Source organism: Danio rerio, chromosome 7 (genome assembly GCF_052040795.2).
Source record: "Danio rerio strain M-AB ecotype USA chromosome 7, GRCz13ab, whole genome shotgun sequence".
In the NCBI taxonomy this organism is placed as follows: Eukaryota; Metazoa; Chordata; class Actinopteri; order Cypriniformes; family Danionidae; genus Danio; species Danio rerio.
The window spans coordinates 18,814,676-18,834,617 of NC_141027.1; the positions used below are offsets into that span (position 1 = coordinate 18,814,676).

Genomic DNA, 19,942 nt, shown 5'->3' on the forward strand with positions numbered 1-19,942 from the left:
TAGTAGCTTTGTGGATCTGATCTGGGACAAGAGGTTGCAACCTCCGTCATGATTGAATCCCAGTGTATTCCTCCTTTAATCTCGGCTCTGGCTTGACTGTGTAATGAAATACATCAGCACGCTCGGGGTGAAGATAAGGCTGAACTAGACGTTTACACCGGCGAGCGCGAAGGCCACGGTTGTGCTTGTGCTGATTGATGGTGCGTGTCAAACCGGCTTAACTGAAACATCCTCTGTCAGTTTTTGCCCTAGTCAGCCTTTCATGCTTTGGAAATATGACTCCCACAACAGACAGAGTGCATCACATCTACATTATTGTACCTTCCAGCAGATTCCAGTAGAAATGATTGCTTCCATTTGGTGGCGAGCCTCCGACTTTCATCTGATGCATCGCTGGCTAGAAGCGCAGATGTCCTCAATTCATTAGAAGCGAGTCCGGCCTGTAGTAACTGGCAGTGGTTGGCTTTTTTTTCTTTCTGTCAAATCTGTTGCTTTGTGCAGGAGGGGATACGAGGCGAGAGCGAGCCTGAGATCTGCCGTTTGTCAGCTTGCTGGGGAAAAGCTTTGAATGGGATCCAAGAAGAAGAGCTTGTTCCTTCTGGATCCTTGGAACGAAGGCCTTTTCTGCTTCCGAAATATTGGAGAGAAGCAATTTAAGCAATTACCACCTTTTTCACAGGCTCTAAATGTGTAATGGAATTACTCTGCTCTCTATATATATTCTGACAGTATGCAACATCTGTGGAGCAGGATTGAGGTGAATTAATTTCAGATTGCATTAAGTGATTCCTGATCAAACTGCCTACTTGATGTCTTTGAACTTAGAAGAAACTTTTAATCGTTTAATTCGATTAAGGTGAAGTGAGTTATGGGATTTGAAGCACCAAGCATGTGTAAAAGCTGAACCTTGGATCATACAGCACAGATTTGAGAAACAGAATATGAAATCAGAGCTTATCCACTTGATTTAAAATATCAGACCCATCACCTACATACTATATAACTGTAGGTTAACTATGTGTATATATAATAACTGCTAATTAAATTTGTTAAAGTTATTAGTTAATAAAAATGTCAAACATGTAGGCTCATTCTGAAAACGTAGCCCTAAATAGATTTCTGGAGATCGTGAATTATGTAGTCAGAATTACATATTTTAACGTTTTTAAAAGGAACGCTACAGGGTGGTATGACACCGTTCCTTTTCACGCTAGCAGCTGACTGCTTATTCGCTTATCCATATAGACTGCTTTCCAGCTGTTTCCAGTCCAGTGGCTCACCGCATACTACAGCGGACTTCAGATGCAGAGAGGAGTTTACCACGACGATGGGGTAGAGTGCGGTGAAGAGCAATTCCAGAAAGCGTAAGACAAAACAAACAAAAACAAAAGCCAAAAAATAAAATAAACAATAAAAAATTTCTATAGTTCTTGTAATAAACTCAAATAATATATATTCTTTAGTAAAAAGCCCTACTGTATATGACAGACTACCCAAATGAAACTAAAATATGATGCATTCTGTGAACTAGGCTATATTATTGAACATTTCCATAAGACATTGATGTGTTGTGGTCCAGCTTAGGTTTCCTTTTTTAATATTAAGATTTTTCTTTGAAACCTACAATAGGCTACCACTACAGGGGTCCGTTCTTCGTACCTCGCTTAAATGATCTAAGATTATTTAGCAGATCCTGGATCTTTTAATCTTGATAACTGATCTCTCGCTAATTTGGTTCTTCAAACAAGTTCGCGAATTAGATTAGAATGTCTGGATATACTGATCTGAGATCGCTGCGTGTGTTGTGAAGGACAGATCTATCGATCCTCGAAATCATGATCAGCAATGCAATGATTGGCTGACGGCACAGCAGTGTAATGACATCATCTGATTAATATTCAATTATCCATGTGAGCAAAATTACATCAAATTAGCAGTAAACGGTTTGTTAAATATGACACGCAAGAACTTTCCACATTTGTTGTGAGCTGCAGGCTTTACACTTTCATTTGTCAAGACAAGAGTATTCATCATGCATTTCAATGCAAATCAATGTATTTAGTTCTACATTTAGAAAAGATTTTCTTTATAATAGTATCCGTTTTTTAATCGGTGTAAAGAATAACTGGTTGTTTACAAAAGCATTTTCATATTGGTAAAGGTGTCTGCAACTTTTGTGAAGCATCAAATCACTGGCATATTAACTATCAAAACATGTTTATGACTGCATAAATGTATTATTGCTTTAAAAAAAAGTCACATATTGTGCATTTCTATTATACACAATTTGTACTAAAGCGATCTAAAAAGTTCATATCAATAAGTTTTCTCTTTGCACCACCAGATGGCAGTCTTTGTACTTTTATTTCGAGGGTGCAGATTGCAAACGTTTTATTAATATGTATAACTTTATTTATTTTATTAATGACTTTAACTTTATATATATATATAGTTTAAAAATATGTACCATTTTCCCAAGTGTATATAACTACTACTGTAAGAAAATATCATAATTCGGTACTTTCTGTATTATCTTTGCTTGAACTGAGCCGATCTAATCCTGTTTATATGAATTGAACCTGCTCCCGATCAGGTTTGACCTAGCAGAACTGTTGCCATGACAACAACTCTCGGATCAGCTTTGAAGAACGAAACGATCCTGGATCATTTCAAATCGTCAATATCCAAATCCAGCTAACTGAGTAATCCACGTACGAAGAACGGACCCCTGATCCACTAATCGTTGGTAAAATAATCAGCCTTTTAGCAAAGCCTGATATTTTCCTGCAGGTTTGCCGCAAACTAAACTAAACAGTCTGAAGCCAGTTTTACTTAATAATCCCTCGCTAAATCTCCCCATGAGTGAGACGGCGAAAGTTTAAAACAAGGTCCGCTCACATGCTTCAGCACCAAAACACAAACAGGTCTTTTAAATAAAATATTGATATAAATAAAAGGACAGTGAAATATTCACTGTTTCAGAGTAGCCAATATTAGGCTAAAACTAATTCTGTTAGTGACAAACCAAATGTGCCCGTCAGTTTCTCTTTTTTTAATTTAATAAACTACATTGACCACAATGAGCCAGGCTTCACAAACTGTTTGCAGCGCTTAAAGTATTCCCCTTGGAAGAATAAACTCAGTCGGAAGGATGAGGGAACAGAAATTTATTGTGAGAATAATCTTATGGAACGGTGCACATCGCATCTGTGCATCCGGATGTGTGAGTGAAGCTATTGATGCATCACTGAGACAGTGAGCAACCCCTCCGGTATCTGCGGACACTTTCAAAACTGAGCGGCACAAAGGGAAGAAATGAGTGCGTTGAAGATCTGTCCAATGTATTTTTGAGCCTTTTCTAACTTACAATTTCAGGTAGGCATACTTTGTGTGAGCAGGTAACCGTTCTACTTCAGTGTTGCGAATGCGATCTGCTTATCTAACAGACACAGCGCAACATGATTTAAAAACAGCAATGAACTCCTTGTAGCAGGTCAAAATTTCTATACTTGAAAATTAAGAATGACATTTTCTTTTAATTTTTTTTTTGACAAAATCAGCTTTTCTACATTTAATTTGATACAAAACACAATTTGATGTCTTGTTTTTAACCCACAAATTACTATAAATTATTTATTTGACATTTCAAAACAAATACATGTTTGCTGTCTGTAAGGCCCCATAAAGACTAATTGGTAAAACTTTAAAATAATGGTCCATTACTCAATGTATTTATTAAAATTAAAAAACAATTAGCAATACAATTATAAGGGTATTTATTCCTCTTTGTTATTGTTGAGTTAAATAATGTTGGTCCGTTAACTTCCTTTGCATTAACTAATGCTAACAAGCAAAACTATGGATTTTAGTAATACACTAGTTAATGTTGAACAATGAATAATAACTGCTTTACAAGATTAGTCATGGTTAATGTTAAATACATTAACTAACATTAACTAATGGATTATTCTAAAGTGTTACCTACTAATCTAAGACTATCAGACACTATTGAACAAAGTTTGTCTTGAAAAACACAAACAATTTTTCAATTAATATTTGTATTTGTTGGCACAAATATTTGTATTTGTTGGAACTGTGTTAGCTAAACTAAATGAAACTCCAGACATTTGCAAGCTCTGTGAAGAGTTTTTGAAGAATGGAATCCACCTCCAGTGTTAACCAGGCTGCGTCTACGTACAAGTGCTTCTTTTGGTCATTATCTCAGGGCCCCCCGTCCCCTCCTTTGAGGAGGATTTAGCAAGTGCAGCTTTGTGAGTGTCTGCGCACTCTCACAGCCGGGTGGGCCGGCGGAGGGTCACGGGTCACTGGCCCGCCCAACTTCCATCAAGAACAACAAAGCCTCGCCCTGGCCCAATAAAAGAGCAGGTTGAGACTGGGCTCAAGTCCAAGGGTTCCGTCCCACACTGGGGGCTTACCGGGTACCGAGACACGTACAGAAAAAAAATCATATAATAATCAGATCCTCAGCCGCCTGGAAACCCGGTCACGTGGGAAATGCTCGATATTGGAAGAAACACCCCCTTTTTCACATCCCTCCCTTTTTTCCCTCCATCACTTTGAAGTCTGCTTACTTTTGTTCTTTACATAACTCGATCTGATTTTTTTGAAAAAGCTAATTTGTATGCCTTTGCGGTGACATCGCTGCCACCCAGAATTCTTCACAAGGAGGTGGCGGAGGGGTCAAACCAAACAGACGTCTGAAAAAGAGGCCCAGGTATGACTAAGCTAAAACATATGATGAGGGACCTTTGAATTATTGTCACTGTGTGCACATTTGCGCACAAAGGAGGATTAAAGGCTTGCTGGACAAAATCACTCAGAGAATAGGAAGTTGGAGGTGGGGACGTTTTCTCTCTCGATTCATTTCCCGCCTAAACTACTTACTTCCAAACCCGACAGATTACACTCGTGGACAAATATTTGCTTTCGTTTTGTTCCAGTGCACTTGGGGAACTTAAATGTGCCTTCAGCTACAAAACTTGCATCGAGTTCTTCGAAAGCTGAGAAAAACAAATAACTGTTAATGAATTTAGCTTTAATTAATCCAGTCTGTTTCATTGGAGCTGGCATGATAAGAAAACAAATTTACTGATTGTTTTTTAAAATAAATAACTGAATGAAATTAACTGGTCACAATATTATTAGACATCTGGATGTTTATCCCTGAAGCATTTTTATTTCATTTTCATAAATATATTTAAAATGTAGTTTTCAGGTTGCCTTGATTTTAATTTCAAATGTATATTGTAAAAATAAATATTTATACTGATATTGAGATTAAATAGAAATTTTAATCTCTCGTGATTTAAAACAAGTCATTTTATATTTATCCGTGTATATATTCATTCATAGTTCTTTCAATTATTGTTTAAGAGATTTTGAGAGTGGATCTTTAGGATTATCTGACAGCAAGATCTCTTTAGTGTCATGACTTTGAGCACAAACAAATATACAGTGCTCAGCATATACAAGTACACCCCTCAAAAATCTCTCTTTTAAATTATTATTTTTAAGCTATACAATATTATATTTGTACATATGCATTTGATTAGTCAGTACTGAAGCCAAATCTGGAGCTTATCTAAGAAAACAACTTACGATAACAGTCCAAAAATATAAAAATATTTTATTTCTAAATATGTTCGGTGACAAAAATATTATTTTAATAAATATATCTGTTTAATGAATCTGTTTTATTTAATTGCACCAAAATACATTGCCTATATTCACTTAGAAATGGATGCAAATAATAATTTTCAATATGGGGTGTACTCAGTTATGCTAAGCACTGTATACTCTTTTGTAGCAGATATCTGACAAAGCTCCCTCTATAAAACGCTAACAAAAAGTGTTAATGGAGACACTACCATTGGAATATTTCACATGTATAATTAATTGTACAACAGATCTATTCTGCAAAATATGGGAACCATTTGTAAATTATTTGGACCCCGGTATTGGCAATATTTGTTGTCTGAATTTTTAGAATGAAAACCTCTGCATGATTATCACATACTAGAAATTCGCCAGTATATATAGTTGAAGTCAGTACAATTAGCCCACCAGTGAATTTTTGTCTTTTTCAAATATTTCCCGAAGGATGTTTAACAGAGCAAGACATTTTTTTACAGTATTTCCTATAATATTTTTTCTTCTGGACAAAGTTTTTTTACTTTGTTTTGGCTAGAATAAAAGCAGTTTTAAATTTTTTTTTAAAGCTTTAAGCTATATATTTTTTCGATTGTCTACACTGTAAAAAAAATCCAACTTGAAAAAACAACATTTATTTTTTTAGTTTTTTTATTGGTTTGGAAAAAATCTGTAAAAATTTCTGTACAAACACAAATAACACATTTACTTAACCTAAATTAAAATTTTCTTCATTAAGTTAAAAACATTATTTTGGTGAACCTTTGCAAATTCACCCAAAAAAGATTCTGCCAAATTGTTACTTTGAGTTAATCTCAGACCTCTTCACTTGAAAAAATAATAGTTGCAGTATTTCTACCCCTAACAACGACAACAACAAAAATAATAGTAACACCAATAATAACATTAATCTTACTATTATAAACAACAACCACAACAAAATAAATACAAAAAGTATTAATAAAAAATTTCTACTCTTAGCGCAAATCAAATATATTTGATATTTAAATTTCATGAACAACTCAGTAAAATCATGCAATAATTAAAAGTCAAACCAAATGCTCAAACTATAATTCAAATGGAGGAACCAGTTTCTGGTTTCTCCTGATTACACACACACAGCTGGAAGCTCATGATGGACTGATAGGACTATGAAGACACCTCATTCACACAGACTCTTTGCTGAGTCTTGTTTTTCGCTGGGAAGCATTACAAAGCATTTTTCTCTGTTTGTCCTGCCATATTTTGATCCTTGTCTTGTTTACCATTATTGTTGTTTTGCCTCCTGTCTTGTTTCTAATTCTGTGTCTAATAAATATTTTGTTGAAATTTGTCTGTTTTTTTTTTTTTTTTTTTGTTAATTGAACTATGTTTGTTTGTTCTGATAATGTATTCTTTCTTAGTACCAATTACTAAGTTGTATTATGAGTTTTTTGTTCACTAAACTTCAGGCACTTCAGGTCAGTGCAACTGATGTTTTCAAAATTTGAGTAAACAAGAAAAAACTAAAGGAAATAAGGATTTTTTATTTATTTATTTTTTCACTCAACTTCAGAAACCACAGTTCATTTTGTTACACAGTAGTTCAACTCTCCAGAAAACTAATAATCTTACCTGAACTCAACTAAATGTTTTTTGTATTGCTGACAAATAATTTTAGGTCAGCGCATCTGATGTTTTCAAAAGTTGAGTGAACAAGACTGGCTTAACTTTTTTACAGTGTACAGAACAACCGTCATTATACAATTACTTGCTTAGGTAAGTCTTTAAATTTCACTTTAAGCTAAACACTAGCCTCTTGAAAAATAACTAGTAACATATTATGCACTGATGTCATCATGGCAAAGATAAAAAAAATATCAAAACTATTAGGTTTAGAAATGTTTTTGACAGAAATTGGGGAAAAATATGAAGGGCTTCCATAATTCTATCTCTTTTACATATATATTGTTTTTTAAATAATTTTAATCATTTAATTTTCTGTTAATTATTCATCATTCTATTTGCAACTGTAGCTCAAACTCATCTCAAGCCGAAATATTCTGATGTAAATGGAACACAAAAATTAAGCACAATGACATTTTTAGATTTTGAAACCACAAAGGACTTGCGCAACTGGAATATCTTTTAGTACTTCACGTCAACCTTTCCATTTATTGACGCATTATAACCGGCCTTCAAATGCTCTGCTGCATCTTTCCTCATATCCTCAGCCTCAAGCCAGGAAGATGACAAATGCACTTCTCGGTCTTCGGTGGGAGCTGATTTCTAAGGTCTCTCCTTTTTTTATAGGAGGAAATGGTATTTGGAAGCTCAAACAGGATGTCCCGCTGCTCGTCCTGACTGTGAACCCCCACCCAACGCTGTGAAATGGCTTAAGTTAATCCAGGATCCTGAAAGTACTGCCGTTTTTTTTTTTCCACCCCCTTGTTCTTCGTCATTTAGAAGGCTTCAGGAAAAGAAAAGAGGGACACAATGATTTCCTTCTGGTGTGTCTCAAACACAGACAGACTTCCAGCCGTGCGAGACTATCTCCAAGTGTGTCCTCTGTGAAGCAAACAGTGTTTATGTCCAGAATCTGAGGAGGTGGACTTGAAGGAGCCACAGTCGAACAAAGAAAAAAAAAAGATCTGAGATTAAAATATACAACCACTAACTTTATATAAAGTAGCTAGATGAATACTAATTAACGTACTCTCTTTATAACAAATAAAGACAATCTTGACCCATCAAGGCTTTCAAAGAGTGAAAAAAAAACCTTGCGTATTAACAGATGGTGCCAAAAAGAAAAGCTGTCCTATTCGAAAAGTCGCTTGGGACATTTTTTTCCCCTTTTACTTTTTGTGCCCAAACCCATCAAAGCTGTGGTATCTTAACTTGCTGTGGCTCTTTTAATTGGCTCACGGCTCCGATTTATGAAGTAATGAACAGGTGTTGGGTGGGTGGGACAGCATGACATGGATTATAAAGAACCCCCAGCCGATCTCTCTCACACACGTCTTTAGTTGGTCTGGAGTTCTCATGGGCAGTTTCCCACTCTGTATCTCTAGAGCCAACAAATAATCCAATTTGTCATGCAACATCAGGGTATTGTGTGGAATTCTGTTGTGCTTTAGACTTCTTGCGGACTCGCAAAAAGGTTTTACAGGTAATTATGGTCCATTAAAGTGCATAATTATCACTAAAATGAGGCTGAATGAATCAACATCAGATTCCAAAAAAAAACTGAAAGTTAATGGATAAAATGAGTCTTTTAAGAGTATTGCATATGTTTGCTGCTTGTTCAAACTACTTTATTATTTAAAAATGGGGGAGGGGGGGTGTTTGGGGCGGGCAACTTTTTATGTACTTAAGTTTTATGTTCAATCCACTTAAATTTGTAAAAAACAATAAGTTAACTTAATTCCTTAATATTGTCCCAACAGAAAAAGATTGTGTGGAACCCAGCATTTTTTACAGTGTAATAGAAATCCAGTATTCACACCAAAACTCATGCAAATTTGTTTAAATAAATAAGAAATTCAAGTTTGACATGTGCAACAAAAAAATGTTTTTAATGGTTTGAACACTGATGAGAAAAAAGTGACTGAGATTTAAAATCTGATGAAGTCTTACAGAGTGCCTGAAAATTGTAACTGCGTTCACACCAAACGAAGGTGGCAAGAGCATCAAAGTTTGGTATGGCTGCCCTGGCAACAATGCTTTCTGCCTTTACTGCTCCGCCGTCGAGAGGGTCGAACTTCGCTACACTGATCTTGTATTTTAAATGGGCCGTTGTTGCGTGTGGTGTGGCCTTGCTCCACCAAAGCCCCATTAAGGCTGTATATTCTACAGTCTTTAGCTCCACTTATCTGACATGTCCGTATGTCTGAAATACTCTAAAGCAATACTGTTTTGTACTGTCGTTATAGTTACCATTAAATTCCTGTTTTTTTAAGAAAAAAAAATTAACATTAATGCACATCAGTAACTCGCAAGTAACTTTTTTTTATTTTTTATTTATGTCCCTGTAAGAAGACATCGTAAATAATTGGAAATCTGGCATCAGCGATAATCAAACCCTTGCAAACATAGCTCATTACCATGAATTTGACATGACTTCAACTCATCTAAATTTCCACACCAGGAAAGACGCGCGGCACCACATCTCGCCACCGGCTCCCATAAAATATGAATGACTTCCGTGTACTTTGACGCTCTCGCCACTTTTGGTGTAAACGCACAGTTATAATAACACCAGTGTTCAAAATATGGCTATTGGCAAACATAATAGAGCCATTAGTATTATTCTACCACTATTCTATCAGAATAATAATTATTAACAGATCACATATATATTTGGGATACAGAATGCATAGTAGGAGCTGTCGACCTAAAGAATGAATTTATAAAATCATGATGTTTTAATTAACTTAAATTTTTCACCAAATGTAATAAGATGGTTAGGATCATACCTTAATGATTCGAAATTGGGTGTTTGGGGAGTTTTAACTTCATAATTAGTTACTAATCCTGTTGGTGTACCTCAAGGCTCAGTATTGGGACTTTTATATTTGTGTATATTAAATAACTTATCTTAGGGCTGGGCTATATGGCAAAAAGGCAATCTCGATAATTATTTTCCATATTGAGCCATAACAATATATATTTCGATATAAGTTGTTAATGCTTCCAGATTTAAAAGAGTACCTCAAAATTGACTGAAGCCACAAAAAAAATGCCTATTAAATGGCATAATATATTTTCATCAGATAAATTTTTGGTGGCTAACAATTCTGCACGTCTCTAATATTAACACACTTTTTGTATTCCCATTGTAGCACTTTTCCGCTATGCGATTGGCTTTTGGATCAATATAGAGTAAAAAGTCCAAAGCTTATCATTATTATTGACCAATTTTATCATGATTCGATATTATATCATTTATCGGCCCAGCCCTACCTTATCGAATGGTTTTCCATGCACTTTCAATTGTCAGATATATGGTTTTTGATATGATACCATTAAATATTTTAATGCTAAGTAACAAGCTGCAGAACTGTCTGCTTAAACAGTTAATATTTCTAAATGGCTAATAAATTCATGTTATACATATTCTTTAATTATGAATTTTACCACAATAATTAACAGTAGACATTTCCTCACATCTAAAACCCCTACGCTTTTGGAACAACTGCCGTTGAGTGCAGGATGCTGGATCCATAGCCAGCTGCTCTCCCATGAATGCTGTGGAATGGTGTTAAGTGAAGTGGCTTAACCATAAGCCTGTTAGAGATGTGCTCACACTTCCCATCCCTCCACCTCTGTGAATCGCTGAACAACAGAGGCTTTGTAGAGCCCGGGTCTGAAACCGAGCAGTACAGTCATTTGAAGCATTCACGATTTGCTCCAAACACTTCTTCCTGAATCAATCAGACACTCGAGGGCCTGAACTCTCAAATAACAGACTTAAAATTCCAAATTTATCAGTTTCACGGCTATAAATGAGGAATGTCTGCTTTAGAGCCATTATCTATGGTGTGTAGCCACAGAATGAGGAAACTGAATTTTTACAGAATCACGCAAGTGGTTGTAACAATCTTTTCGGTGTAGATTACTACAAATTTTAGTGCAGCTTTTATAATAGATTGATGCCAGCTCAGCAATAGTGGAAAGAGTACTGAAAAATCATACTCAAATAAAAGTACTATAACTTGCTTAAAAATGTAGTGCAAGTAGAGTAAAAGTATCTGTTGTAAATATTACTAAGTAAGAGTAAAATGTAGCCCTTTTGAAAGTACTCAAGAGTACTTTAGTGAGTAGTGATTATTTGTCAGTTGTAAAAAGCTGATGCATTTACATGTAATTTGTGGGTGTGTGTAAACGTAACATTCTGTAGTGCATTTAGTTATTGCCCAGCAGGCACACAACGTTAGATTTAGGATGTGATGTCAGGTGCCCAAAATTTAAGTCTAGTCAGCATCTAAGGACAAAGTTATTTTGACGCCCAATAACAATATTTTGCCGATTTTAAGTTGCGTTGGTAAATGACCAAAATCCACGTCCAATGTCGAGCCATCTTAAACCAACGTCATATTCACGTCAAATACTGCACTATTTTTTTTTCAGGTATGGCAACCAAAATCCAACATCTGATAGACATCAGAGATAACATCCACACAACTTCAAGCTGTAACATTATTAGACATTGATTTTTGGTTGATTTTAGGTTAGACATTGGCGTAGGCCTGACATTGGGTTCTAATGTCAACCCAATTTTCATTTCCAAACAAAATGCAACGACTCCATGACATTAGGGTATAACGTCAATCTGACGTCATGTTGACGTCTTGTGCCTGCTGGGTTTTTAAGGCCATTTCCGTCATCATACAGTAAACATCCGTCATCTTCTCATCAGTGCCCTGCATCTAAACAGTCTCTTGGTCAATGCGTGTAAAGATTTTGGACATCTTATTGGACACTTTTAATGCTTCCAAACAGTTTGCTGCAATTATATGTCTTGAGGTAGTTCATTATAATGCGATCTATCCTCTATGTGCGGTTTGATTGGACAGGAATCCCAGGACTGATTTTTCTAATCCCCATAGACAAGAAAAAATAAAGTAGTGACTGTGCAGGTTGAAGGAAAGTAGTGGAGTAAAAGTACCAATACTGCACTAAAAATGTACTTAAGGGAAAGTAAAAGTACACATTTTAAAAAACTACTCAGTAAATTACAATTTCTGAGAAAAACTACTCAATTACAGTAGCTTGAGTATTTGTATTTTTGTCACTTTACACCACTGCAGCTCAGTTATCTTTTTCTTAAGAGGTAATATTTGTTTTCAAGAACTGGCTTCTGAAGAAATTTTACCTTCATACAAGCATTTTTTGTCAAATACTTAGCTATTTACTTTAAAACATGTAAATGAAATAAACAAACAGGGCTGCAATATTATAGCAAAATCATTATTGTTCAGTAATGCTTTTGCTAGTGTTAAACTCGTTAAAAGAACTGTAAAGGTTTTGTGTGTGTGAAAAATGGCACATCCTAATCTAACTACACAGACAAAACACTCCAGCCTTTGATTATATAGAACACTCAATCTCCATTGGCTTAGTCTCTGATTTATCAGGAGTAGCCCCAGAGGAATGAACCACCAATTACTCCAATTTACTTGTACCCTATGCCTTTGGACTGTGGAGCAAACTGGAGCACCCGGAGGAAACCCACGCAAACACATGGAGAACATGCAAACTTCACACAGAAATGCCACTTGGCTCAGCTCGGACTTGAACTAGCAACCTTATTGCTGTAAAGTGACAGGGCTAACCAATGAGCCACCGTGCTGCCTCATGATTATATAGCACAGGTTGTGCAAAAAAATGTCCATTATAATCAAAGCTACTTACATCGTTTCAACAGTTTGATTTTCATGATGAGATCATTTGCAAGAAAGCAGAATTTGAGTCAGTGAGCTTGTATACACTGAATACTACGCCATAGGTGACTAGTATGCTACATGACTATATAGGTTATTATAGGTTGACGTCATTCATGACCCGCGAAATTCAGATGGTGGGCAGGAAGTAATACTTTAACAGGAATCTTTCTCAGAACATAAAAATATGTTATGTTGTTTATAATTGTTTAAATCGGCCACAATAAGAAATGCTGAACAGTTTGTATAGACTTGCAAAAGTTATAGAAACTGGCTTACAAGCGGAAGAACAGGCGGCATGTACTAAACATTTATTCAATACATCCATGTGGACAAGCTTTTTTTTAATGCGATCATTCAGTTTACAGCACCAATAAAGATTGTATACAGGCCTAGCTATGTGTATAACCTATAGCATTTGCAAGCAGTGACAAGAAGTATCTAAATGACCTACTTCAGCCATGATTCTGTGCAAATTGCCCATTCAATGTACTTTGGTCACTTTACTATGCCATGACATCACAAAAGAGGAATTAATGGAAGTGCAGTAATGTTTCTAAAGCTGACCATGTGATAATGACAACATGGCGAAAATTGTACGTGTGAAATCTATTCTCACTATTCATTTTCATATTACAGTTCAATCTCGCAGGGCCACTGTGCTGAATAGTTTTATCTCCTTCCCCAATTGATCCTACACGGCACTTTGACTGATCATAACGTTGTTAGTCTTTGCCATTTTGTCTGACAGGTGTCATAGTGGAGAAACATTGGCAATTAAAATGAAAAATGCTGCAAATCTGCTCATATGAGACAAAGGCAGCAGATACCCAGAAAGACTGGGCGATATACAATTTCATGGTTAGAGAAGTGCAAATGAAATGAATATATTTGTGTGGACAGCCTCACCATCAACTGTCAATCAATGGTGCTGTTGTAACCAGCTGATTAAATGACGCAAGACTGATGAATCTTATCTGTTATTGGACCGGCACAGCCTGCATAACTGTAGTTTAAGGAGAAGTGACTTGTGACGAAGCAAAGGAAGTTAATAGGTGAGACGAACTAACTTAACCTGCATTTAAGACTCAGAAAAACAGTGAATTAATCTTTACTGTCTCTTATAATGTCATAGATGCATTATAGTTTTGTCTAGTTTAAGATAACACCATTTGCGCATGTTTGTAAATTATGTTAGAGAATCAATATGTCATGTTTAAATAATATTCAAATGATCCAAACATCCTCATGCTACTGAGACCATTTCAATGTGGTCATGTCATTGGCCCTTGAACATTTTCTGCTTGTTATCATACAATTTCATAACTGTAACAAGAGGCCTTAGTCATAATTTCATGTTAAAACTGCTATTATAACATTATTTATCAACCTCTGGACCTTTTTTGGATTTCCGGAAGCTATGAACATTAAAGATGTTTAACAGGAAATAAATTAGGACCATTGTTATTGTTTACATCCCTTAAAATTATCTATAGATAGCTTCGAACTTCAACTTTTAGTTTTCCTCGAGTCACATACACATCCTCAATAAATCCACCATGTGTATATTGCAGATTTCGATGTCTGCTTCTGTCACGGTGTAATTTTTTTTTCTAGAAATTATTCACTATTCATTATTATTATTCGTTACTCAATAATTGTTAATTATTTCTATGGAGAGTGCACAAATTGATAGGGAAGCACTTTGTCTGATGCTGAAAATAGGGTTGGGTCGATAGACGATGCCATCGTTCATTTTAGATCAAAAACGATGCACGTCTACACTGCCGTTTCACCTAGCATTTCTAAACGGCTCTTCGTCCACACTTTACCGCTGAAAACGCACATTGCGTGATCTCACACACACACACACACAAACACACACACTCTATCATGCGCTGTAGTGTATGCACGCATCTAAGCTCCAGCAGTCATCGGGTGCTTTAAGCTGAAAACCCCAGAGAGCAGTGCACGTCGGACAGTTTATCAAGGATGTACTGCTGGACCATGTCTCACTACAGTTGTTAAATGTGATATTTAATTCTACTTGTCTCAATCTAACGACTCTTTGGTCTTTTGAACCTACAATGTAACGTGTCACAGTGTCAGTACACTGCTTCAATGTTTCGCTTTCACACTTGTACTCAGGGCTGGATTAACCAATGGGCATTATGGGCACTTGGGGCCCCTGGGAGGGAGGAAAAAAATGATAATTTTGAAATGTCTATTAAAGCTAAGTGCAAATGGCTCATCTCGTTTGAATAAGCTATTTGAGTGTTTCCGTTCATCAATGTTTGATTGACAAGAGGCATCATAACTAAAGAGAGAAACTGACAGCAGCTTGAGTGCCGTAGCTCCTAAAGCGCATGGCAACATGTTTAGACCGGTTCGAATCCAGGGTCTGATGAACTCTTTTTATTTTTTTTCTCCATTACATGTCAGATTTGAAATACATTTATTTTTAATAGAAAGAAAAAAGAAAATATTTTTGTTTAAAAATGAAAACGAGAATGTGTAACAAGTGACTTGTGTGTATTTCATAAGCTTTAGCCTATTTCATATGTGTCTAAACAGCATTCAGTTATTTTAAAAATTCAATAAATAGTTATTGTCCACCTGGTGTTAAATGTTAGCAACATTTTAATATAATTAATTTGTATTTACAATGTTAATCGCCCTGCTTTACCTGTATTCTTCGACCTCAAAGAACATTTAATAAATAGCACATGCCTTTATAAAGGTGCCTCCCTCTCGGTTTACATTTACATTTAGTCATTTAGCAGACGCTTTTATCCAAAGCGACTTACAAATGAGGACAAGGAAGCAATTTACACAACCAAGAGCAACAATGAATAAGTGCTATAAGCAAGTTTCAGGTCTGTAAAGTCTAAGAAGGGAAGTATTAGTAGTATTAGTATTTTTTTTTATTTTATTTTATTTTTTTGTACAGTTAGTGTGATATTCAGAGGCAATTACAGATTAGGAAGTGTAGTGGAGACTAAATAGTTGAGTTTTTAGTCGTTTCTTGAAAGTAGCGAGTGACTCTGCTGTTCTGATGCAGTTAGGGAGTTCATTCCACCAACTGGGCAGATTGAGCGTGAGCGTTCGCGAAAGTGATTTCTTCCCCCTTTGGGATGGAACCACGAGGCGACGTTCATTCACAGAACGCAAGTTTCTGGAGGGCACATAGATCTGCAGAAGCGAGAGCAGATAAGAAGGAGCAAGGCCAGAAGTCACTTTGTAGGCAAACATCAGAGCTTTGAATTTGATGCGAGCAGCAACTGGCAGCCAGTGCAAACGGAGTAGCAAAATTGCTAAAATTGCTGTTTAAAAGCACATATTGCTTAGACAACTATATTATTTTTCTAAGCAAATAGTCGCCACCATATATAATTATTTTTATCTTTATATTTAAATTGTCAGGAAATTACATCACGTATAATCAATAAAAAGCACACAGATTTTTTTCATTATTTTGTAGTAACTAAAGAGAATGCTGTAATTAGTCAAGAGTGGAAAGGACAGTTTTAAGATAACCTGCGCTGAATTGAGCAGCATTTTTTTATTATCAGAGTGTGCTTTTGCTTTAAAAATAAGTTAAATCTTGTGTAGACTACAAATATATATAATGTATTCAAAAATATGGGCAGTACATTACGGATTAATTCTATTCAAAAATATTATATTAATCTTATTTTTTAATTAAACTATTTGGGTGCGGCCAGGTAGGGGGCCCTACAAGACAATGTGCCCAGGGGCCTCTGAATTCTTAATTCGGGCCTGATTGTACTTAATAATTTTAGTGAAAACCTCAGATACTGTTGGTTGTGCACCTTTTTTACCAACCAAGTTTGTTGTTGACGCCATTATAACGACACAGATCACTCATCCCATTCATGCCAGAAACCCACGGAAAAATTGATTGACAGGTGGTAATTTGTGTTTAACTTCTCTTTATGCGTTTATGATTTGGTTATGGAAAAAACAAAGACCATGCTGGTCAGGTAGTTGAAACGGTAGGATACTAATAATTAATTTGTTAGTAATTTAATTATTATTCATAAATAATTAATTCATCGCAGCCTACGACAAAGATGCCGTCATCCATTGTGATGTTTCACATTAGACATTATATGATGCCAAATTGGTCGACATCACCCAACCCTAACTGAAAACTTGTTGGACAGCGAGAAGTGGCACAGGGCCTTGTGAAGGATCAATTAAACACACTTAAACCAGCTAAGCAGGGTCTTACAGGCATACTACAAACTTGTAAGCTGAGGCAAGTTGGAGATAAACTCTGCAGGACAGGGCCTCAAGGACTGAGTTGGGAAACCACCACATGCATCCAGTATACACTACATATACAGAATATATACTTTGCTAATGGTCACAAATTTAATTTAATTAATTGGATTTTTTTCATAGAAATAATCTATAATAAATTTAATAAGTCACCTAAAAACTTATGCTGAGGCTTTTAAAGCATCAGTAGTGTAATACTTAGTTCATGATCAGAATACAGTCAGTTAAACAGAGCTCGTATTAAGGTAATGTTATTCAAATAAAAGGAGATAAAAACATATTTATTTCAGCGTTGAGAATAAGTTAGTAACTTTAGAATACGCGTCAGAAACAGACGCAAGGATTTAATCCACGATAATAACAGCACCCAATAATGTTTGTGTCAAGTATGCAGCCCAAACTTTATGTAAACAAATTAGCGACAAGCTAGTTAACCCTATCTGACAGCTTAGACAACATAAGGCGTTACTTTTTAAAACTAAACTTACCTTCATAGCCATGGATATTGTTGGAAAAGTAGGCTACTTAAATTCTTTTTCTTTTTTGCATGGTCATAGCCACACTTAGCAGGAAGCACACCCGCTGATAAGTGATGCAGGACAGGTGCGATGGTGTCGCGTTTAGTTGAGGACCTTGTGCGTCAAAAAAAAAAAAAAAAAAAACGTGTACCGTTATGGCTATCTTCTGTATTATTGTAATTCATGAGAAAGTGTTTATGAATTTATCTTAACAATTGTCAATTTAGTCCCATGAAACAAATGTTTTGTTTTTTTTCCGTAGTAAACTACCAGACAAAAGACCTGTCGCCTATTCAAGTTGGAACAGCAAATAATAACTTAACTTCTATAGCTGAGGATTTGTTATCAGAAGTGGCTTATATGAAAGGCAACATCATCCAGATTACGCTTATTTGACCAAAATAAAATATGCTCATGCCATGATTTTTTAAAATTGTTTAATTAGGACAGTAAGATCTGACTTTGCTTAAAAAAGTCACTTTCATGTAAAAAGTATTAATATTGTGTATGACTCCCATGAGCTTGGATGACTGCATCCATACATCTCTGCCATGACTCAAATAACTTATTAATAAAGTCATCTGAAATGGCAAAGAAAGCATTCTTGCAGACTTTTTAGAGTTCATCAAGATTCTGTGAATTCATCTACAATGCCTCCTTCATCTTACCCCAGACATGCTTAATAATGTTCATCTCTGGTGACTGGGCTGGCCAATCCTGGAGCACCTTGACCTTCTTTGCTTTCAAGGAATTTTTATGTGGATGCTGAAGTATGAGAAGGAATGCTATCCTGCTGAAGAATTTGCCCTCTCCTGGGATTTGTAATGTAATGGGCAGCACATGTCTTGATACTTCAGGCTGATGATGTTGCCATTCACTCTGCAGATCTCTGTGTATTGTAGTATAATATACGCTGTAGTAGTAGAAAACATATTTGCAGTATTTACTTAGACCTAACTTTTACAGACAAAGCCTAGTACAGTATTTGTATAATGTTTTTATTAAATTAATTTAATAATTTATTAGCAAATGGTTTCGAAAGCATTATAATATATACCTAAAATTACTATTTTTTTCATGAGGGAGTAGCCTATGTTTTAGCATATTTCACTTATTTATTTATCGTGGTAACACAATTTTTTACAACTTTGTAATTACTTTCCAGATACATTTAAAGTAACTGCTAAATTTGAATAAGCTATACCAGTTAAAACATTTGCATGGCCAGTATCAAAACTACTTTATCTGCACTTACTGTTGAACCCTGCTGAAGCGTCTTCACCTTATTTGCCTTTTGAAGGCTGCACCTTGCATCAACAGAATTCTATTGTGCAAATACCCATAATCCATTGCACAATAACAATAATGACAGATCGCCTCCTTTTGCATCAAAAGGCTACAGTATATGGCTGGCATCCCTCTACTTTAGAAAATAGCAACGTTTAAAAGTGCCTTCCCATTTCATGGCTAGACCACCCACATTAACTATTGCAAAAGCACACCAACATGTTCCTGTCATCACAATGAGAAAGACTGATTCGACCTAAGGCTGGAGAGCGTATTAATAAACCACTTTCATGAACTTTTCCACATATGTAGTTGCTTTTTATGCAGTTTTAAATGGTCTAGTTGACACTGCCAAGACTGAACAAACACCAAAGATGACAACATGTTAAAGATATGGCAATTGTATATAAGCCATTGATTCAAATTTATATTAAAAACAGAAGGGGGGAAATGAAAACTGTGATGAAGCCTTTAAACTGCTCACAAGATTTCCACACAAATGATCAACTTTCAGTTAAGTTAAAAAAAAAACTCTGCGTTTTAATGCCTGAAGTGTTCGATTTACTTTATAAAATAATTATATAACCGGCCACTTTATTAGGTACACCTTACTAGTATCACTTTGGACCCGCTTTTGCCTTCAGAACTACCTTAATCCTTCGTGGCATAGATTCAACAAGGTACTGGAAATATCCCTCAGAGATTTTGGTCCATATTGACATGATAGCATCACACAATTAC

General features: G+C 35.7%; 1 long non-coding RNA gene across 2 annotated transcripts in view; it reads right to left on the reverse strand.

The window, feature by feature from the left end:
• The window catches only part of LOC147835946 (uncharacterized), a 35,185-nt gene extending 17,152 nt beyond the window's left edge, over positions 1-18,033 (reverse strand). Inside the window, exons 1-2 of one of the 2 annotated variants that reach the window (XR_015495484.1) lie at positions 17,885-18,024; positions 322-624 (exon numbers count right to left, since the gene is read on the reverse strand). This is a non-coding gene — a long non-coding RNA (uncharacterized LOC147835946). Of the gene's footprint in view, positions 1-321; positions 625-17,884 lie in introns of both variants that reach the window. The other variant, XR_015495483.1, reaches the window with a different exon arrangement.
• Positions 18,034-19,942: the final 1,909 nt, after the last annotated feature.